This window comes from Oncorhynchus masou, chromosome 11 (genome assembly GCF_036934945.1).
Source record: "Oncorhynchus masou masou isolate Uvic2021 chromosome 11, UVic_Omas_1.1, whole genome shotgun sequence".
NCBI lineage: Eukaryota > Metazoa > Chordata > Actinopteri > Salmoniformes > Salmonidae > Oncorhynchus > Oncorhynchus masou.
Genome location: NC_088222.1, coordinates 48,568,869 through 48,592,485, shown reverse-complemented (window position 1 = coordinate 48,592,485; position 23,617 = coordinate 48,568,869). Strand labels below are relative to the sequence as shown.

Sequence of the window (23,617 nt, the reverse complement as noted above, 5' to 3'; positions counted from 1 at the left end):
TCTCAACCAGCCCGTCCGTCTGAGGATAGTAAACCGAAGTCCTCAACTGTTTCACCTGCCACAGTTTACAAAGGTCCGCCATAAGGCGGGACATAAAGGGGGTCCCCTGTTCGGTAAGGATCTCCTTTGGAACCCCTACCCTGGTGAACAAGAGCACTAATTCCTTTGCGATATTTTTGGAAGCCATCGCCTGAAGGGGAATGGCTTCTGGGTAGCGAGTGGCATAATCTAGAATGACCAGAATGTATTGGTGCCCTCTGGCGGATTTGGGTAGTGGGCCCACTAAATCCATTGCTATCCTCGCAAATGGCGTTTCGATTATGGGGAGTGGCACTAACGGGCTTCTAACAGCTGGTCGGGGAGCTGTTAACTGGCACTCCGGGCACTCTCCACAATGCCGAGCCCCTTCAGCTTGAATTCCTGGCCAGTAAAACCTCAATCCGGTCTCGGGTTTTATCGATACCAAGGTGTCCACCCAGAATGTTCCCATGAGCTAGATCCAGTACTGTCCTCTGGTATTGGGTGGGAACCAACAACTGTTCAACCACATCAACCCCTATTTTCGAGACTCTGTACACCAAACCCTTTTTCATGATGAAGTGGGGAAAACTATTAGGCATCATCCCAACATTTATGGGAGTACCATCTACGACCTGCACATCTGCTCTGGCTTGCTGCAGAGTCGGATCCTGGTTTTGGGCCGTCCCAAAATTAGTCAAGGACCCTGCCAGGTCTGCTGGTTCTAGATCGTCGTCCTCTGAATTCAGATCGACCCCAGCCCCACTAATACCGGGCTGTTCGTTATCAGCGAGGTTTGCCACTTCATCCTCCTCCTCCCCTACTAGCACCTGTGATGTTGTCCCCTGGGAGACCTCTTTTCTTGGCTTTGGTTGAAGGTCCCATGCTTCTTCCTGCTTGGTCAGGGTTGTTGGCTTCTCAAATATGCCATTCTTGTGGCTTAACTTTGCAAAGTTAGGAAAGTCTCTACGCAATATTACATCATATGGCATCTTTGGGACCACGCCGACCTCATAATCCAGCAGACCGTCCTCTGTTTGTATGCTCACTAAGGCCGTGGGGTACAGACGGGTATCCCCATGAATGCATGTAGCACTGATATCCTGTCTTGTATCCAGTTTATGATTCGGCACTAGGCTTGCGCAACGACCAGGGTTAGCATACTGCCGGAATCCAGCAGTGCTTCAACCTCTTTCCCTTCAACCTTCACCCTGCACATATGTTTGTTTGTTTCTTGATTTTCAAGTACAGTGGTTACAACAGGAAATGCATACCGTATATCATCTTCATTTTCACCGAGGTTACATTGCATTGGCTCTTCTTTAATAGGGCAGTAGGCTGCAATATGTCCCGGTTGATTACAATTGTAACAGATAATAGGGGTTCGGGGGGGGGGAGGCCCCCCTCGACACCCAGTCCCGGTTTCCGTTTTTCCCTTAGTGTCTCGGCCTGATTCTGATTCTTTCCTCATGCCCCCACGCTGCTCTCTTCCCCCTCCATATGTTGGGACAGCCTTACCCTGTCCATTGGTTCGCCCAGGCCTGGGGAACGGGAATCTTTCCTCCTGTGCCTGCTCAGCTGTTCCTGCCGTACAATACCGTTCAACCAGGCCCATGAGATGGTCGGCGGAAAGTACCTCGTTCTGGCCAACCCATCGTCTCACTTCTTGGGGTAGACCTCGCTGAAACTGGTTGAGTACGATGGTCTCGACGATCTCGGTGGATGACCGGGTCTCTGGTCGCTACCATTTCCATGCCAGATGAATGAAGTCGAACATCTGTGTTCATGGGGGTTGTCCCGGTCGGTAGGACCACTGGTGGAAGTGGTGTGCCCTCACGGTATCGGTCACTCCCAGTCTAGTCAGGATCTAATATAATAAAAAATAATATATCCCATTTAGCAGACGCTTTTGTCCAAAGCGACTTACAAGTCGGCTGGGGCCACTACTTTTACATATGGGTGGTCCTAGCGGGAATCGAACCCACGACGCTTGGCGTTGCAAGCGCCATGCTCTACCGACTGAGCCACACAGGACCCTCCCACAGGATCTCTCCCTTTAGTTTATCGTAATCCTGTGCATATTTCAACTCCAGGTCGAAATCCGCTTTTTGAGCGTCCCCTGCCAGGTATGGTGCCAGAAGCCCTGCCCATTCTTCTTTTGCCCACTTCTCCCTCTCTGCCGTCCTTTCGAAGGTGGTAAGATATGCTTCCACATCATCCTGTGCTGTCATTTTTTGAAGAAAATGATTGGCACGCCTCTGGGTATTTGCAGCTGGTAATTGAGGCCCAATTTGGTCCGCTAGCCCCTTTAGGCCTTCTCTTAACTCCCGGGTGTTTCTCTCTTGCTCTTCTCTGAGCGGCTGGTTGGTGCGGTGCTGGACCTGTAACGTGTCCTGATACATTCGCATTGCATCCTGATGAGCTATTTGTTGAGCTCTAGTTGCCTCTTGTTGTGCGGCCACCGCTTGTAACAGGGCCTGTATGGCTCCCTCCATACTCATTTCCTGAGAAACTGTCCTAACCAAACAAAGCCACACAAAAAAAAACAACCTGACTCCCCTTTGGAGTGCTAATTGAAAATGTTTCTTTTTCTTCTACCTAACCAGTGGTATGGTTAGTCCCTGCCCGCATTCTTCACCACGTGTGGCAAACCTCTTCAAGGTTAGGAGTGTTTGTCACAAATTAAGTGGTAAACTGTCACCAAATCACCCAAGAATGAGAGTTCTTTCGAACAGGACAGTACCTGTGTGTTTGTTTCTCCGTCCTGGTCCACCCAGGCCGTAGGCGAGGTCAAGGATAGCAGGGTTCGATACACGAATCGGGTTCTCGGTAGGTCCAGGTCCAAACGCCAACAGGTAAGTCCAAAACAATCCAGCTCATACACGGTAAATCCAGCCAATCTCTATTGTCTCTTTCTCTATTGTTCATAGATCCTTCCAGCCCTCTCTCTTCCTTTTCCTGGTTTTCCTTGACCCTTTATCTCTGGGTCAGCTCCACTTTCTGAGAGTTCCCCTTGCTTCTGGGACTTGTAGTTTTGGCGGTCGGCCATTTTGTGATCTGTAGTTCTGACAGGGGTGGCCATTTTAGTGATCGGGCAGAGCCCGTTTATTAGTTCTGCTCTCACATATCTGCCATTTATCACTCGTCCCCCTTCTTTGCCACACTACTTTATCGTCAAACCTAATCTACGCAGAAACCCAAAACAGCCGTTTATATCCTCTAAACCCCTTCCTTGAACAGACACATGTCCGATTTTTATTTCCGATTTATTTAACCTTTATTTAACCAGGTAGACAAGTTGAGAACAAGTGTGACGTAGATGTCCGCCAATGGCTGCGGGCAGCATTTGGTACTTTAACGCAGGCACACATTCTTCACTCCTCCCTGCTCCGTTATCAGATAAGTTAACAATGTGGGTCGACACACAGGTTAACTTCTCTATCTTAGTACATACATTTCACACTTACTTCAGTAACCAGTTATGGGGATAAAGAAATAAACAGACAAGTGGTTATATTTAATATAAGCAATATTTATTACACTTATCGATGCTACGGATGAACGCGTTTGTTTGTTTGTTCTGTTCCTCTCTCTCTCTCTCCATCTCTGTAGCTTCTCGGGTATGCTGGATAAGGACCTGAGCTAAGGGAATGGGCTGACTTTGTAGTGCCTGTCCTGAAAGGCTCATTAATGTAAATGGGCATATTGAAAGACACTATGTCAGTAGTGATGTAATTTTTTAAATGTTATATTGGGATATTGTTTCATAAAAAACGTGTTGCAATGTATATACTTTAGTATGTTTAGTGAATGGAAAATGTAGGTGTCACGAACCTCGCTGAAGATGGTGCCTCTTCCTCTTCAGGCGGTGCTCGGCGTTGCCGGCCTATTAGCTGCCATCGATTCCCTTTCCGTTTGTTTTGATTATTGGGTAATTGGGTACACCTGTTTTGTGTTAGGGTTTGTTTGTAGGCTATTTAAGGGCACTAGGCCTGCTGGGTATTTGTGCGGGCTTGTTTCTTGTTACATTTACATTTAAGTCATTTTAGTTTGGATGGTGTTATTTTTGTTCGTGTCGTTTTCTCCGGACTATTTTGTCCTGTTGTTTGGACTGAGAACTTGTACACGTGTTGGCGTGACCGTTTTTGTTGCACCGGTGAAATAAATTGACAAACGACTGAACCCTGCTCTCTGCGCCTGATTCCACCCACCACTCCTAGTTTATCGTAACAGTAGGTTTGAATAGGTAATTGCTTAATTAATTAGTGTTAATTATTCTGAGGGGAGGGGCTAGTCCTATAAAAGGAGCCTCTCTCAGTTCATGGAGAGACATTTTGGATTGAGCTGTGGATGGGGTAGCATTGTTTTTAGCTGTCCCATAAAGGTAAATGTTTGATGGCAGTACTGTTGTTTTTGTTCTGGAATCACTATGTAAATAAACACCCTTGCACAGAACTTTTGCGACTCCACCATCTTTTTATTTTGATAGAGGTTAGGTTTTCCAGTTTAGCCTTCTGGCCTACTCTACGTGACAACGTTCTCATTTGCAACTGCGACCTGGCCAAGATAAAGCAAAACAGTTCGACACATACAACAACAGAGTTACACATGGAATAAACAAACAGACAATCAATAATACAGTAGAAAAGTCTATATACAGCATGTGCAAATGAGGTAGGATAAGAGAGGTAAGGTAATAAATAGGCCATGGTATTATTACAATATATCAATTAAACACTGGAATTGTAGAATGTGCAGACGATGAATGTGCAAGAAGAGATACTGGGTGCAAAGGAGCAAGATAAATAAATACAGTATGGGGATGAGGTAGATTGGATGGGCTATTTACATATGGGCTATGTACAGGTGCAGTGATCTGTGAGCTGCTCTGACAGCTGGTGTTTAAAGCTAGTGACGGAGGTAAGAGTCTCCAGCTTTAGTGATTTTTGTAGTTTGTACCAGTCATTGGCAGCAGAGAACTGGAAGGAGAGGCGGCCAAAGGAAGAATTGGCTTTGGGGGTGACCAGTGAGATATACCTGCTTGAGCGAGTGCTACGGGTGGGTGCTGCTATGGTGACCAGTGAGCTGAGATAAGGTGGGGCTTTACCTAGCAGAGACATGTAGATGACCTGGAGCCAGTGGGTTTGGCGATGAGTATGAGGCGAGGGCCAGCCAACGAGAGTGTGCAGGTTGCAGTGGTGGGTAGTATATGGGGCTTTGGTGACAAAACGGATGGCACTGTGATAGACTGCATCCAATTTGTTGAGTAGAGTGTTGGAGGCTATTTTACATTTTTTAAATGACATCGCTATTTTAAATGACATCGCCGAAGTCGAGGATCGGTAGGATGGTAAGTTTTACGAGGGTATGTTTGGCAGCATGAGTGAAGGATGCTTTGTTTGCGAAATAGGAAGCCCATTCTAGATTTATTTTTGGATTGGAGATGTTTAATGTGGGTCTGGATGGAGAGTTTAGTCTAACCAGGCACCTAGGTATTTGTCGTTGTCCACATATTCGTAGTCAGAACCATCCAGAGTAGGTATGCTGGACGGGCAGGCAGGTGTGGGCAGCAATCAGTTGAAGAGCATGCATTTAGTTTTACTTGCATTTAAGAGCAGTTGGAGGCCACGGAAGGAGAATTGTATGGTATTGAAGCTTGTCTGGAGGTTAGTTAACACAGTGTCCAAAGAAGGGCCAGAGGTATACAGAATGGTGTCGTCTGCGTAGAGGTGGATCAAAGAATCACCAGCAGCAAGAGCGACATCATTGATGTATACAGAGAAGAGAGTCGGCCCGAGAATTTAACCCTGTGGCACCCCCATAGAGACTGCCAGAGGTCAGGCTAACAGGCCCTCTGATTTGACACACTGAACTCTATCAGAGATGTAGTTGGTGAACCAGGCGAGGAAATCATTTGAGAAACCAAGGCTGTTGAGTCTGCCGATAACAATGTTATTGACAGAGTCGAAATCCTTGGCCAGGTCGATGAATAGAGCTGCACAGTAATGTCTCTTATCGATGGCGGTTATGATATCGTTTAGGACCTTGAGTGTGCCTGAGGTGCACCCATGACCAGCTCTGAAACCAGATTGCATAGCGGAGAAGGTACAGTGGGATTCGAAATAGTCAGTAATATGTTTGTTAACTTGGCTTTCGAAGACCTTAGAAAGGCAGGATAGAATAGAAATAGGTCTGTAGAAATGCCACATAACTAATAGCCAATGTAACTGGCTTCCTCATAATAACCACATAATTACCTCATAATAACTCAAATGACACAGACAAGACATGACTAACAGAACTTTGACACAACGTGGGAAGTATGAACAAAGGAAAGTATTAACAGAATTAAACAAACATATTCTCTAACTCGTGAGTGTTTACAATGATTATGTGCACCAGAACAACATTTCACTGTTGTAGGCAGGAAACAGCTAGCCTAAATAACTGCATTTATGTGTGGAACTGACTATTCGAAAATACTGTACCTTTCCATACAAAAATTTGCCTAAAGAACTGGGCATGAGCTACGAACAGTAGCTTACTGCTAACAAAGGAGCTAAAAGAAGAATATAGTCATGTGCTGTATAATGATTCTAGAAAGAAATGGAAAAATGTCTCATTCGCACACTGGCCCAAATTCCTGGAGTGCCCTTAGGCTCTACAGCCCTTATTGCTAGTTCTGTCTCCTTCACCCTGTCTCCTATCCAAAGGTGATGAGAAGAGTTGAAGGAGAGATAAGTGTGGAATTCTTTCCTAGCCACCGTGTTTCTACACCTGCATTGCTTGTTTTTGGGGGTTTTTAGGCTGGGTTTTTGTACAGCACTTTGAGATATCAGCTGATGTAAGAAGGACTATATAAATACATCTGATTTGAATTGAATTAACAATGGTAGTAGAGCAACCAGTGAAAGGATTCTGATTTATTGGATGTGAAAAAGTGGACTTTATATACTTATTGCAAATGTTATAAACTCTACAGCACAAGCAGAGAATACATTGGAGAAAATTGGCATCATTGTGAGTGCAGAGTGCAGCTGAATGCTTTTTTGGTACCCGCGATTTCACAGCCGAAGCCTTGCAAGTAATCCTTTCTACGAATTTCCACCCTCACAAGTCCTTGTAGTCAGATTTATTTTGTTTGTGTAATGCTGTTTGTCTTTTCCGCAATGGACTTTCATGTTTTCTCCAGTTCACTACCCGTACAGTAGATGGCGGCATGCACATAACATTTGCGGGTTCACCATTATACCAGAGAAGAAGAAGAGGCATCGGCCACCCATCAGGCCCAGCTGCTTCTTGTGTTGTCTGTCTCAATTTTTTTTTCTTGCTCTTGTTTTAACACAGATGGCCTCAGATGTAGCCAGTTGCCCTTCCCATGTGGACCCTGTTCCCCGAGGGGGTTGAGGAAGGAGATTAGTTATTTACTTAAGAAATAGTTTTTCTTACTGCTTTCCCTGGCTTGTCGCTGTCTCAGTGCAGTTGTCCTTTGTGGCTAATGGTTAGCCTATTATTGTGCCTGTATGATATATGCATCAAAACCTTACACTTCTGAAGAAATTCCAAGAGAACCCTACAAGAAATGACAAAAAAGGAAGCTATACTGTAACGACGTTCTTCGTTTGTCGAAAGAGAGTCGGACCGAAATGCAGCGTGTTGGTTACTCATGTTTATTAATTGAACAAACGACGATACATGAAAAAACAAAAACAACAAACGGAACGTGAAAAACCTATACAGCCTGTCTGGTGAACACTAACACAGAGACAGGAACAATCACCCACGAAATACAAAGTGAAACCCAGGCTACCTAAATACGGTTCCCAATCAGAGACAACGAGAATCACCTGACTCTGATTGAGAACCGCCTCAGGCAGCCAAACCTATGTAACACACACCCCTAATCAGCTATAATCCCAATAACTAAAAAACCCCACTAAGAATTACAACAAACAATAAACCCATGTGACACCCTGGCCTGACCAACTAATTAACTAAAACACAAAATACTAAGACCAAGGCGTGACATATACTGTTAGCCGCACACTGACGTCGGTTTCCCTGGTGCCGTTCGATCCGCATCGGCAGTTGGGCTCAGCTCAACAGCCGGGGTAGCTCGCTGTGTAGCGACTTTAGAAGGGGTGAGTGCAACGGCGTTAAGAACGTGCAGTAAACTCACTCCACAGCTAGCTTGAAATGTTGATGGAGCGATTCAGTTTCCTTTTGTGTAGCTCAAACGGTTGGTACGTTGTCAAGGACGGTCAAGTGTGTTTGTGAGCAGAGGTTCATGGTTTCAGGCCGTTGGGGACAGGGACAGTGGAGAAAGATATCCTGTGAGCAGCACATTTCAGTTGCAGGACCTGTACTGGGCTGCAGGCCTTTTGTGTCTGCCTGGAGCCAGAGTGCCAAACTTAATCTGACACATTTCAAAAGCAAACCCCTCAATGTCAGTGCTCTCTCAATCAAGCTTGATTATTCAATTCCTCAATTTATTCATCAGTGTGAAGGCCCTGGTGTAAGTGAATTGGGTGATTCCTCACAAAATTAGAACAAAAAACAAACATGGTTTTGGCGATATTCATGACATTAAATTAATTCAATTACTGTAAATATGCCAGCTGTTCTGTGCTTGCTCTGAGAACGTGCCCTGGAATACCATTGGTCTCCACGGCCTTGCGGGTGTTGACCTGATTAAAGATCTTGCTTACGTTAGCCTCGGAGAGCAAGATCAGCCAGTCCTCTGGGTTGGTGATGGACCTCACACTCGGTGCAATGTGGTTATTGTTGAAGCACGCAACAAATGCATTGAGTTCATCTGGTACAGAGGCATCGTAGAGCAGGTTATGGCTGGGTCTTCCTTTGTAATCCGTAGTAGACTGTAGTCCCTGACACATGTGGCGGGCAGCGGAGCCTGTGTAGTATGATTCAACCTTATCCCTATATTGTCCTTTTACTCCTTTGATGACTCTGCAGAGGTCATAGCGGGACTTTGCATACTTGTTCCTGTCCTCGGTTGTAGCCTCAGGGTCCTCTACGATAGCTATGTGTGCGGTAGCCCTGTCCTTTAGTGTAGTGACAACCTTGGTATTAATCCATTTCTTTTGATTGGGGAAGCAGGGAAACCTCACCGTGGGGACAACATCGCCGATACATTTTCTAATGAAGCCGGTGATGGAGGTGGTTAGCTCATTGATGTTATCGGCGGAGTCCCGAAACATATTCCAATCAACAGTAGTGGTTGTGGTTGAAACCCCAGGAGGTTTGTGGAACCTTAATTGGGGAGAACGGACTCGTGTTAATGACTGGAGTAGAATCAGTGGAATGATATCAAAAACATCAAACACATGGTTTCCAGGTGTTTGACGCCTTTCCATTTGCTCTGTTCTGGCCATTATTGTGAGTCGTTCTCCCCCTCTCCTGTGGTTGAAACACTTGGTTTAGGTAGACCACAGCCTCTTTCAATGGCCCCTCAGGGAGGCCTTTAAATGACCTTGTTTTAGATAATATATCTAGTGATTAGGCATGGCGAGGGGGCACAAAGCTCCCAAATAATGTTATCACATGGGCAACAGATCATGCTGAGTCTCGTGGTAAATAACAAGGTAGTCTGTGCTTTTTCCATACGGTTGCTGAACGTCACATTTGTCATCTGACACTGAATATAATGTGTTGCCTTTGTGTGTCTTTGATGCTCATGGCTGTGTTTGAATATGATCTTCTCATTGTGAAAAATAACTATTTCGTACAGTATCAGCTCTTTTTTTACAGACCATGGCAAATAGGCCTACAGCGTGACACACAATATAAACAGCTCATTTAGCAGATTCAGATCTCACTTCATACAATGATCTTTTATTGTTGCGGCCATGTTAATTAATCAAGTTGCAAAATGGTGTCAAGGGACTCTTCCATCGAAGGAGAGGAGGACCAAAATGCAGCGTGGTTGAAATTCATGTTTGTTTTTAATAAGACAACTATACATAAATAAACTACAAAAAACATGTAAACCCGAACCAGTCCCATGTGGAACTGAGACAGGAACAATCACCCACAAAACCCAACACCAAACAGGCTGCCTCAATATGGTTCCCAATCAGAGACAATGACTAACACCTGCCTCTGATTGAGAACCATATCAGGCCAAACACAGAAACAGACAAACTAGACACACAACATAGAATGCCCACTCAGATCACACCCTGACCAAACAAAACATAGAAACATACAAAGCAAACTATGGTCAGGGTGTGACAAATGGGATATTTGGATGCTGTGATATTTTAAACGGATTCTTCTAAGATGTAAGACTTGTGTTGTCCAATATTGTGCACATTGAGGCTCTTATAACAGTTAACATCAACAGTACTTTTGAACATTGAGAAGTAACAGAAATGGGGCAATAATGATGATGAAGCATCCCTCCTCTCTGGACCTGTCCTGGTGCCAGGCGTGTCCTGCCTACACCAGCCATATGTTTAGAGGGGTGATGTTGGCATGCACAGACCAGATTGTATGCATTAGCCACATTACTTTTCCTGATAAACATTATTCAGTCAAGAGTATGAGTGGCAGAACAGGGTCGATCAACCTCCTTTGTAGATATGTTTGCATCAAACAAACGTTGTGGCTCCTTTGAAATAATGAATGACTGTTTTGTCTTTTAGTTGTGATTAACATATATTTAATTGTATATTTGTGTCAGTAATGTATCGCATAATGACATTGGAAACATTGAGTTAAGAAAATTCCCTTTCCCCCAATGCAGATCAACATTTGGAATAGTCCTCCTACTGTATTATTAAACTGAGGAAGTTGGTTGAAGATAAGAGATGCTAAAGTATACAGCTAAAGTATAAAGTATAAAATAAATGATTTAAATGCTGAGCTAAATTGTAAGCTAAAACAGAATGGGAACATTATATTATTTTATACTAATACAATTATTCAGAGAAAGAGATTTTGTCTAACAAGTACTATTTTTTTCTCTCAAAAAGGTAGTGGTCAAAATGATTGACAGCCTGTGTTTTTTTGCCATTCAAAGCTTCACTTTACATGTACATTTTAGTCATTTAGCACATGCTCTTATCCACAGCCAATGTTTTGTGAGTTGGAGAACACATTGTGAGGAATCTTACACCATTTCTCCATACAGAATCTTTCCAGATCCTTGATATCCATTGTCTGCACGTATGACTGCCCTATTCCATTCAAACCACATGTTTTCAAAAGGTTTCAAGTCTGGAGACTGAGATGGCTATTGCAAAATGTTGATTTTGTGTCCCTCCCTTTGTGAAAAAAATTGTACTTAACATTTTTTTTAAATCTTTCTCGTATTGGTATAAAATCCATTTCAAATTTGTTTCCGTACAATATAGAGTGCCTTCAGAAGGTATTCATACCCCTTGACTTATTCCACATTTTGTTATGTTACAGCGTGTTACAGCCTAAATTCAAAAGGGATAACATTTATTTTTCTCACCCATCTGCACACAGTACCCCATAATGACAAAGTGAAAACATGACATTTATAAAGTTCTGCAAATTTCTTGAAAATGAAATACAGAAATATCTAATTTAAATAAGTATTCACAACCCTGAGTCAATACTTTGTTGAAGCCCCTATGGCAGCGATTACAGCTGTGAGTCTTTCTGGATAAGTCTCTAAGTGTCACGACTTCCGCCGAAGTCGGTCCCTCTCCTTGTTCGGGCGACGTTCAGCGGTCGACGTCACCGATCTAGCCATCGCCGATCCACTTTTCATTTTCCATTGGTTATGTCTTGTCTTCCATCACACCTGGTTCCAATTCCATCAATTACATGTTGTGTATTTAACCCTCTGTTCCCCCCATGTCCTTGTCTGTAATTGTTTGTTGTCAGTGCTTGTGCACGTTATGTTCTGGTGTGCGTCAGGTTATGTACCCATGTATATTATTGTTCTGTATCCACTGGGTTTTGATAATTAAACTTAGCCGTTGGAAACACAGTTTTGCTCTCCTGTGTCTGACTTCTCTGCCGCCAGTACGCACCCTTGACAGATTTACAGACCACTACTATGGAGTCAGCAGGAGCAGGTATCCCAGTATTAGGGGTGGAGGAACGCATCCAGGAGCAAGCAGCAATGCGCCAACATCTTGGCACCGTCATGGACAGCTTTGTCCAGACAATGGACCGCTGGGAGAGACAAGGAGTTCTTCCAGTGCCTCCAACAACACAACCGGGTCTCCACTGAGCGCCCCTCTTCATCCTGATCCCAGTGGGATTCGTCTCTCCCTCCCCCAGGAATACGATGGGAAGGCTGCAAACTGCCAGGGATTCCTTCTCCAACTGGACTTATACCTGGTCACCATCCACCCGGCTCCGTCGGGTCTTGAGAGGGTGTCCGCCCTCGTCTCATGCCTCACAGAGAAAGCCCTGGAGTGGGTCAATGCCGTATGGAGAGAGGGAGATGCGGCGTTGGACCAGTTTGAGGAGTTCACCCGGGCAGTCTTCGACCATCCGCCCGAGGGTCGAGCTGCGGGTGAGCGCCTCTTCCATCATAGACAGGAGACGAGGAGCTCCCAGGAGTTCGCCCTAGAGTTTAGGACCCTGGCTGCCGGCGCGGGATGGAACGACAGGGCCCTGATTGACCAGTATTGCTGCAGTCTGGGCAAGGACGTCCGTCGAGAGTTACCTTGCAGAGACACCATCCTTACGTTTGACCAGCTGGTGGACCTGTCCATCCAGCTGGACAACCTGCTGGCTACCTGCGGACATTCAGATTGGGGTCTGGTGATTTCATTCACCCGCACCCCCTCTCCGATACCTATGGAGCTGGGAGGGGCGGTGCTCAGGGAGACCGAAGGGGGTTCCAGCTCGTGCACCATTTGTGGCCGCAGAGGTCACACTGCCGGTCAGTGCCGGGCTGGTTCCTCTGGGGAGGTAACAGGAAAGGCGCTCCTCGAGGTAACAGGAAGGGGGCTCTGGCGTCACCCCAGGTGAGCCGGCAGCATTCGGCAGTCCTCTGTTGCTCAAATGTTTGTCTATGTTACATTTTCTGAGTTTTCCACGCATTCCCAGCATAAGGCGCTCGTCGATTCAGGTGCGGCTGGGAACTTTATAGATAGAGCGTTCACCTATAGTTTAGGGATCCTGTGACAATCGTCATTGGTGTAATTAGACCATGATGCAGCGTGGGGTAGGTTAATCATATTCTTTAATGATAACCAGAAAAACAAGAAAGAGAAAATCAACAAAACGTACAGCCTTGTAGGGGTCAACCAAAATAATACAAGGACAAGATCCCACAACATAGGTGAGAAAAAAGGCTACCTAAGTGTGATTCCCAATCAGAGACAATGATAGACAGCTGCCTCTGATTGGGAACCACACTCGGCCAAACACAAAGAAATACAACACATAGAAGGTTATCTAAGGTCAGGGCGTGACAGATCCCCATTGTTCCCGTGGCTGTGCCCTTCCCTGTTCATGCCTTAGATAGTCGACCATTAGGGTCAGGTTTGATAGGAGGCCACCGCTCCTCTGGGCATGGTGACGCAGGCGGGGGCACAAGAAGAGAATTAGTCTCTACCCTCGTTTCCCGTGGGGCTAGGCCTACCCTGGTTAGTTTGTCATGACCCCAGTGTTTCTTGGCCACAGAGGGCTCTCACGGGGTGGTCGCGGGAGTGCTCGGAAAGGTGTTTAGAGGTTTTTGTTGGTGCTACTACGGTGGAGAGTCCAGACCAGGTCTCCACCATGCGCATTCCCCCTGAATATGCTGATTTGGCTCACTCAATTACCACCCCATCGACGGGGCGATTGTGCGATAAATCTCCTGGTAGACGCTGCACTTCCCAGTAGTCACGTGTATTCACTCTCACAGGCGGAGACGGCGGCTATGGAAACATATGTCTCCGAATCCCTGCATCACGGGTACATTCGGTCCTCCACTTCACCCTCTTCCTCAAGTTCATTTTTTGTGAAGAAAAAGCAGGGAGATCTGCGCACGTGTATTGACTATCGAGGTCTAAACCAGATCACTGTGAGGTACAGTCACCTGCTACCTCTCATAGCCACAGTGATTGAGTCAATGCACGGGGCACGCTTCTTCACCAAACTAGATCTCAGGAGCGCTTACAACCTGGTGTGTCTCCGAGAGGGAGATGAGTGGAAGACGGCTTTCAATACCACCTCAGGGCACTATGAGTATCTCATCATGCCGTATGGGTTGATGAATGCGCCATCAGTCTTCCAAGCCTTTTGTAGACAAGATTTTCCAGGACCTGCACGGGCAGTGTGTAGTGGTGTGTGTATATAGACAACATTCTGATATACTCAGCTACATGCGCCAAGCATGTGTCCCTGATACGCAGGGTGCTTGGTCGCCTGTTGGAGCATGACCTGTACGTCAAGGCTGAGAAATGCTTTTTTTCCAGCAATCCGTCTCCTTCCGAGGATATCGCATTTCTACCACAGGGGTGGAGATGAAGAGTGACCGCATTTCCATCACGGTAAAGGAGGTGCAGTGGTTCTTTGGCTTTGGTCAGGTAGCGGCTCCTATTACCTCACTGCTGAAGGGAGGCCCGGTGCATTTGCAGTGGTCAGTTGAAGCGGATAGGGCTTTAAGTCACCTGAGGGCTCTGTTTACCTCGGCTTCCGTGCTCGCCCATCCGGATCCCTCTTTGGCGTTCATAGTGGAGGTAGACACATCCGAGGTTGGGATAGGAGCGGTGCTCTCTCAGCGCTCAGGTACGCCACCAAAGCTACGCCCCTGTGCCTTCTTCTCGAAGAAGCTCAGCCCGGCGGAGCAAAACTGACGTGGGGGACTGGGACCTGTTGGCTGTCGTCAAGGCTTTGGAGGCGTGGAGACACTGGCTTGAGGGGGCTAGACACCCTTTTCTCATCTGGAGTACATCTGCGCGGCGAGTAGACTGAACCCTCGCCAGGCAAGGTGGGCCATGTTTTTCACCCGTTTTGTGTTTACCCTGTCCTACAGACCAGGCTCCCAGAATGTGAAGGCAGAAGCATTGTCCCGGCTGTATGACACAGAGAAGCGGCACATGGATCCCACTCCCATACTCCCCGCCTCCTGCCTGGTGGCGCCGGTAGTGTGAAAGCTAGACACGGACATTGAGCAGGCGTTACATGCAGAGCCACTCCTGTCCAGTGTCCCGCTAGGCATCTGTACGTCCTGTCTGCTGTTCGTGACTGGTTGATCTATTGGGCCCACATGTCACCCTCCTCTGGTCATCCTGGGATCTGTCGGACAGTGCGCAGTTTGAATGGGAGGTACTGGTGGCCTACCTTGGCTAAGGACGTGAGGGTTTATGTTTCCTCCTGCTCGGTGTGCACCCAGTGTAAGGCTCCTAGGCACCTCTCTAAGTCCTGTTGTCTCATTCCAGCAGGCATATTTCACTGATCATCCCCAAAGCCAAAACCTCATTTGGCCGCCTTTCCTTCCAGTTTTCTGCTGCCAGTGACTGGAACGAATTGCAAAAATCGCTGAAGTTGGAGACTTTTATTTCCCTCACCAACTTTAAACATCAACTATCTGAGTAGCTAACCGATCAATGCAGCTGTACATAGTCCATCTGTAAATACCCCACCCAATCTATCTACCTCATCCCCATACTGTTTTTATTTTATTTACTTTTCTGCTCTTTTGCACACCAGTATCTCCACTTGCACATCATCATCTGCTCATTTATCACTCCAGTGTTAATCTGCTAAATTGTAACTATTCGCTCCGATTACCTATTATTGCCTACCTCCTCATGCCTTTTGCACAAACTGTATATAGACTTTCTTTTTTCTGTGTCATTGATTTGTTTATTGTGTTATTGGCTTGTTTATTTTTTACTCCATGTGTAACTCTGTGTTGTTGTCTGTGTCACACTGCTTTACTTTATCTTTGCCAGGTCGCAGTTGCAAATGAGAACTTGTTCTCAACTAGCCTACATGGTTAAATAAAGGTGAAAAAATAAATAAAATAAATAATAATAAATCCTCTGCCCGGTCTCCCTACGGCCCTACAGACCTCGGAAGACCTGTTTACACACGTCTTCCGTCTTCCGTTCATGGAGCATCTTGATCAGCCTCACTTCAGGTTTTCACCCAGAGAGTAATGGGCAGGTGGATAGTGTGAGCCAGGAGGTGAGTAGGTTTCTGTGCCATTTCCTATTGCCAGGACCGGCCGGGAGAGTGGGCGGCGTACGTGCCCTGGGCCGAAATGGCACAGAACTCGCTCCGCCACTCCTCTACTAACCTTTCTCCCTTCCAGTGCGTACTGGGGTACCAGCCGGTTCTGGCACCTTGGCATCGGGGTCAGACCGAGGTTCCTGTGGTGGACGACTGGTTCAGGCATGCGGAGGAGACATGGGAAGCCATCAGTGTCTCCCTTCAGCAGGCCGTGACGCGCCAGAAGAAGAACACAGATCGTCACCGCAGTGAGAACTCGGTGTTCGCACCGGGTCTGGCTCTCGACGTGAAACCTGCCCCTTCGCCCGCCCTGTCGGAAGCTGGGCCCGCGGTTTGTGGGGCCATTTAAAGTCCTGAGGAGAGTGAACGAGGTTTGTTATAGGTTACAGCTTCCACCCGATTATCGTATTAACCCTTCGTTCCATGTGCCTCTCCTCAGGCCGGTGGTGGCTGGCCTGCTCCAAGAGTCTGAGGTGCGGGAGGTTCCTCCGCCCCCTCTGGACATCAGGGGGGGGCCTGGCGTACTCCGTTCGCTCCATACTGGATTCGAGGTGTCGGGCTAGGGGCCTTCATTATCTCCAAGAGTGCGAGGGGTATGGTCCGGAGGAGAGGTGCTGGGTTCCGGTCGAGGACGTGTTGGGCCCTTCTATGCTGCAGGAGTTCCACCGTCTTTGTCCGGATCGCCCTGCGCCTCACCCTCCGGGTCGTCCCCGAGGCCGGTGTCGACGCGTTCGGGGGTCGACGTCACCAACCTTCTTGCCATCGCTGATCCACTTTTAATTTTCCATTGGTTATGTCTTCCATTACACCTGGTTCCAATTCCATCAATTCCATGTTGTGTATTTTACCCTCTGTTCCCCCCATGTCCTTGTCCATAATTGTTTGTTGTCAGTGCTTGTGCACGTTATGTTCTGGTGTGCGTCAGGTTATTTTATTGTTCTGTATCCGGTGGGTTTTGATAATTAAACTTAGCCATTGGAAACACAGTTTTGCTCTCCTGCGTCTGACTTACTGCCGCCAATATGCACCCTTGACACTAAGAGCTTTCCAAACTGGGATTGTGCAACATTTGCCCATTATTCTAAACAAAATTATTCAAGCTCTGTGAAATTAGTTGTTGATCATTGCTCGACAACCATTATCAGGTATTGCCATGTTTTTTCAAGTAGATTTAAGTCAAAACTGTAACTCAGGCCACTCAGGTACATTCACTGTCTTCTTGGTAAGCAACTCCAGTGTAGATTTGGCCTTGCGTTTTAGGTTGTTGTCCTGCTGAAATCTGAATTAATCTCCCAGTGTCTGGTGGAAAGCAGAACCAGGTTCTCCTCTAGGGTTTTGCCTGTGCTTAGCTCTGGTCCGTTTAGTTTTTTGTTGTGAAACTCCCCAGTCCTTAACGATTACAAGCATACCCATAACATGATGCAGCCACCCCTATACTTGAACATATGGAGAGTGGTACTCAGTAATGTGTTGTATTAGATTTTCCCCAAACCAAACACTTTGTGTTCAGGACAAAAAGTTATTTGCTTAATCACATTTTTTGCAGTATTACTTTATTGCCTTGTTGCAAACATGATACATGTTTTGGAATATTTGTATTCTGTACAGTCTTCCTTCTTTTAACTCTGTCAATTAGGTTAGTATTGTGGAGTAACTATAATATTGTTGATCCATCCTCGGTTTTCTCTGCCAACTCTGTAACTGTTTTAAATTCACCATGGCCTTGTGAAATCACTGAGCAGTTTGCTTAATCTCCGTCAACTGAGTTAGGAAGGACACCAGTATCTTTGTAGTGACTGGGTGTATCGATGCGCCATCCAAAGTGTAATTAATAACTTCACCATGCTCAAATGGATATTCAATGTCTGCTTTTTTATTTTTACCCGTCTACCAATAGGTGCCCTTCTTTGCGAGACATTGGAAAACCTCCCTGGTCTTTGTGGATGAATCTGTGTGAAATTCACTGCGCGACTGAGGGGCCTTACAGATAATTGTATGTGTAGGGCACAGAGATGACGTAGTCTTCAAAAATATATGTTAAACACTATTATTGCACAGAGTGATTCCATGCAACTTATTATGTGACTTGTTGAGCACATTTTTACTCCTGAACTTATTTAGGCTTGACATAACAAAAGGGTTGAATACTTATTGACTCAAAACATTTCAGCTTTTCATTTTTAACTAACTGGCCTCTGCACAATACCCCATAAAGTCAAAGTGGAATGATTATTTTTTTTTTCTTCAAAAAAATGATCACAAACATTGTGATTCCACTTTGACTTTATGGGGTATTGTGTCTAGGCCAGCGACAAAAGAAAATCTCAATTTAATCGATTTTAAATGCAACAAAAAAAATGTCAAGAGGTGTGAATACTTTCTGTAGGCACTGTAGCTCAGTATTTGAATTGTTTCTTTTATACAGTCATTTTAGCTCATCTTTGTCAAGGGTGTCAAATCTGTACAATTTCATCTACAGTATACACTATTTCACTATTTCTTCCACAGCCATGCAGGCAGGACGCAGTTTTACAGCAGATACGTCCCACAGCCCAGTGTTAACCACCAGATGAGGCTGATAAAAACCAAAGTACAGCTCTGACACAGGACACCCACCCTAATCATCAGGGGTGTGGTGGGTGAGTAAACCATAACCGCCTCTCACTGTCATATATTTAAAAAGGGGATCACACACAGCCAATAAACAGCCAAGCCAACGGGCCTTATTGACTTCCTGTAGTCAGTGTGTGTGTTTTGAATGTCAGGGGAGGACAGTTATTATTCTGACTTGCCTCCTCCCACATACTCAGAGTGGTAGAGCATTACATAATACTCTGTTTATAAGGTAGTACAACACACTGGCAAAAGGAATAGAGAGATATGAACATTTCCTCCTGGCCATATAGATATGAAGAGTTCAAAGTGCTTCAAAATGCCACATCTGTGGGTTAGTTTGTAGTTGGTACTTTCTGTATGCAGGTATTTATAGTAGTGGTTACTTATACTGTATAGATCAGGGAATTGGTTTTATAGAACAACTGTGAGAAGGCCACTTCTGGTAACTTTTTAAAAGGGCATTCTATTCCAAAATGCATGAAAATGTAATTTTCCGTCTGAAACATAACTGATGCACGCCACTGCTTGCTCTGTTTGATACAAATATGTTTTAACTTGTCACTCTGTTCTTAAAGGGATAGTGCGAGATTTTGGCAATTGAGTCCTTTTTCTACTTATCAAGAGTCAGATGAACTCGTGGATACCATTTTCATGTCTTTGCATGCATTAAAAGCAGTTGAAGGTAGTTACACAAGCCATTGTCTATGGGAACAGCTAGCTGTTTCCATAGCTAGCTCTTTCCATAGCTAGCTCTTTCCATAGCTAGCTGTTTCCATAGCTAGCTCTTTCCATAGCTAGCTGTTTCCATAGCTAGCTGTTCCCATAGACTTCCAGTCATTGCACTAACACAACGCTAGTTAGAAACTTCCTTCAAACTGCACGCAGAGACATCTGACTCTGGGTAAGTAGAAAAAGGGCTTAATTGCCAAAATCTCGCACTATTCCTTAAAATCGCATCTTGGCAGAAATATATATATATATATACACTGAGTATACAAAACATTAGGAATTCCTTTCTAATATTGAGTTGCACCCCCTTTTGCCCTCAGAACAGCCTCAATTTGTCAGGGCATGGACTCCACAAGGTGTTGAAAATGTTCTACAGGGATTCTGACCCACATTGATTCCAATGCTTCCCACAGTTGTCAAGTTGGCTGGATATCCTTTGGGTAGGGGACCGTTCTTGATACACACGGGAAACTGTTCAGCATGAAAAACCCAGCAGCGTTGCAGTTCTTGATACACTCAAACCATTTCGCCTGGCACCTACTACCATACCCCGTTCAAAGGCACTTCAATATTTTTTCGGCCCCATTCATTCTTTGAATGGCACACCTAATCCATGTCTCAATTGTCTCGACGAATGTCTCGATTTAACTGAGGAAACACTGACAGACCATCCATACTACAGCCTACAGATAAAGGAAGTGTCCATGCACTACATTACTGTCTGTTCGGCTCCTGGAATGTTTGGGTGGATGGTCAACACCATAACTGATGTGTGAAGTCTAAATTAATCCTGGTCCAAAATAGTTCTGGTTTATGCCCAAGATGTTGGTCCCAAGTACCATGTATTGTGACGTACAGTGTCTATTTATTGTACAAAAACAATCTACTGGCAAGCTGACATTCTATAGGCTATTTGTAACTTGTAAAGTGAACCGTGTGTGTGTGTGTGTGTGTGTGTGTGTGTGTGTGTGTGTGTGTGTGTGTGTGTGTGTGTGTGTGTGTGTGTGTGTGTGTGTGTGTGTGTGTGTGTGTGTGTGTGTGGTAAGCCCAACGAAGCTGACTGCAGATGAAAGTCGGCCAGGGAAGTCGGGGGAGGTGCATCCGTGACAGCTGAAAGTCGGACACTGTAGTGGTTTTCCAACAGCAAGGCTGAGATCAACATGGCAGTGTCAACATAGCTGCTATTTTTAAGGTTTTTATGTATGAACGTCAAAAGAAACTTTTCTATACCCTTATATCCCACACTCCCTAACTGAAAACGTGTACAATTATTTGATTAGAGTGAGGTCTCCAATATTAATTTAGTTTGTATCCCCTGTGGCTTTAGAATCATGGCAAAGTTGGTTCCTATTTCAGCCATGCCTATGCCCACGTTCGCATGGGTCAAACAAAAACACCCTAATGATTGGTTGACAAATAACGCCTCCCACAATTCAGGTGATGGCTGCATAGTGCGAGCGAGCGTGTAGTGTGTGACTGTGTTTGACTGTGTGTGTGCGTGCGTGCGTGTATGCAAGCGAGCGTGCCGTGTGTGTGTGTGTGTGTGTGTGTGTGTGTGTGTGTGTGTGTGTGTGTGTGTGTGTGTGTGTGTGTGTGTGTGTGTGTGTGTGTGTGTGTGTGCCCCCACGGTATGCAAGTGTACATGAGTGTAGATGTGGACAGTAATACAGTATGTTTCTTTGTGTCAGTGTAATACAAATGGTGAATTAGGCCACCCAAACAACTTTGAGCTTTGCATACACTGTATAGTTGTCAGCCCTTCTTGCGTTGCTGGTTGTAAATAGGCCACTGTTTAAATCAATACGTATTTTCCTGATAGGGTCCCACTGTGTTGCTGCTGAACAGAATACTCTGTACAATGATGACTGTATTGAGCTCAATGTTGTGTACAGGCCGGACATTATGATTCTAACAGCTTCCTACCCCAATTCCCCTCTGAAAAATGAAACATTTGTGTGAGATGGTTATGAGCGAGCTGTCCTTTTAAGGCTGACATGTGTGGCACCATGCATGCATTCTCAGAGAGCTGATACATATGGCTCACGTAATAAAACATTACTGCCTACTTTATGTTCTAACCTAGGGGATCATTTTACCTGGCAGGGGAAGGAGAGGTGTACAGTGCCAGAGCCCTGAGGCGGGGTGGCGGCACTCTGTAGAAGGTCACTGGAGGACTGCCAGCTTGGCTCTTTACATAACACACTAAGCCAATGCTACACTGTCCTCAGCTCAGCAAAGAGTCCTATTGGTTTCTGTAGTCATTCCCCATGGTAGACACCCACCCAGTGTAACCTGCCTCCTCTCCACCCCTCCTGTCTCGTCATACGGCCTGACTGTTCTCTCTGAGGAACAAAAGAATGTAACACCCTGACTGCTGCACATGTTGGGCTCTGGCTGGCCTAATGTAGTACTGTCTTTGACCTGTAGGGGTGGTAGTGGTCATGCACTCTTTTAAGGAAAGGGGGATACCTCGTCAGTTGTACAACCGAATGCATTCAACTGAAATGTGTCTTCCTCATTTAACCCAACCCCTCTGCCAAAATCAACATCCACATCTTTAGTGCTCGGGGAACAGTGGGTTAACTGCATTGTTCAGAGCAACAGATTTTTACATTGTCAGCTCAGGGATTCGACCAAGCAACCTTTCAGTTCATATTATTTAAAAAAAACATGTAATGCTAGCTCCATCCTTGTGGTGCAGTTGACTAATTCCATGGATAGAGAACAGAAGATCATAGCTTTTGAATCTCACTGATGTGGTGCCACAATAATTTATTTGTATTTTTTATGATTAATGCCTGAGCAAATGCATTGCCAAGTGTCCTATCTATGCTTGGAGGTCAAAACAGTTAACCCAAACCAGTTATCCCCAAAAATGTATTGAAACATGTCCTCAGAATTTCATTTAATTACCTTATAATAATTTCCATTCTCAGAACGTTAACAAAACGTCCCAAGAAAACCCTAGTAAAACTTTCTCTGAACCTCCCTGCAACCTTAAAATTAACATTTCAAGAAGACACTAAATGTTCACTTTCATTCTCAGAACAAAAATCAGTTTTACCAATCAGGAATCTTATGGCTTCATTCCCAGAACCAATGGGAAACCAAAAACATACATTCCCACAACTTCCAAGGAACCAACTATGCTAGCTGGGTTGTTACCTATAGCATAGCTTGGGCAATGCTCGAAGAAACATGTGTGCATTTAAGTGCAGACAGATGAGAACCTTGATAACCCCACCCAGATAGTGGCAGTGCTGGCAACACTAGCTGCGGTAACCCATGGGGAGGGGGTCACACTCAAACATTCAGAGAGGGGGCATTATTGTGGCCCAGGTGGCACAAAATAATCAAAGGTCTGACTGCACAGAGATGCTTGGGAAAATGGCCACAATGAGGAACTAGCATGTGTGTGTTTCAGGGGAAGGGGGTGTATCTGATCTCCATCACCTAGGACTTGACAATGGTTAATCAAATCGCCCTATGTTTTCCCATTAATGCTAAATTTTGCATGTCTTTTCAAATAGCTGTAACTGTATATGCATTCGTAGTTGGGCTCTGGGATGGAACAACTTTTGAGCATCTGAGTTCACGGTTGTTTGTGAGGGAAAGGGGTTGAGTGTGTATGAGTGTGTGTTGTTTGTGCCTCAGCTAGCTCGTCGGGATTCCACACCTTAGCTGGCTCGAGAGGTTCTCTTGCCTCGGTTTTCCTCAGCAGGCGCCCACCCCACGTCTTGCTTCAGCCGGCCCATCAGGCTCTCAGGCCTCAGTCGGTTCATCGGGCTCCCACGCATCAGCCGGTTCACCAGGCACCCACGCGTCTGCCGGCTCGACAAGCTTCTACGCCTCAGCCTGCTTGTCTAGCGCCCATGCCTCACCCGGCCCGTCAGGCTCGCCCAGGTGGGACGCCTGCTCCCACTCACACTCTCTGGCACTCGTGGATGCCAGGTTCCCTTCATTAGGTTGCCCTGTCACCATCATTACATGCAGCTGTGCAATATTGGTCTCACCTGGACTACATTACTGTTGATTACCCCCTCTACAGTGGCTTGCGAATGTATTCAACCCTTTGGAGTTT

At 45.7% G+C, this 23,617-nt stretch overlaps 1 non-coding gene across 1 annotated transcript; it reads right to left on the bottom strand.

Moving 5' to 3' along the window:
* Positions 1–1,978: 1,978 nt before the first annotated feature.
* trnaa-ugc (transfer RNA alanine (anticodon UGC)) lies at positions 1,979–2,054 on the bottom strand. Its single transcript has one exon. It is a non-coding gene; the product is annotated as a tRNA-Ala (tRNA).
* Between the last annotated feature and the right edge of the window lie 21,563 nt (positions 2,055–23,617).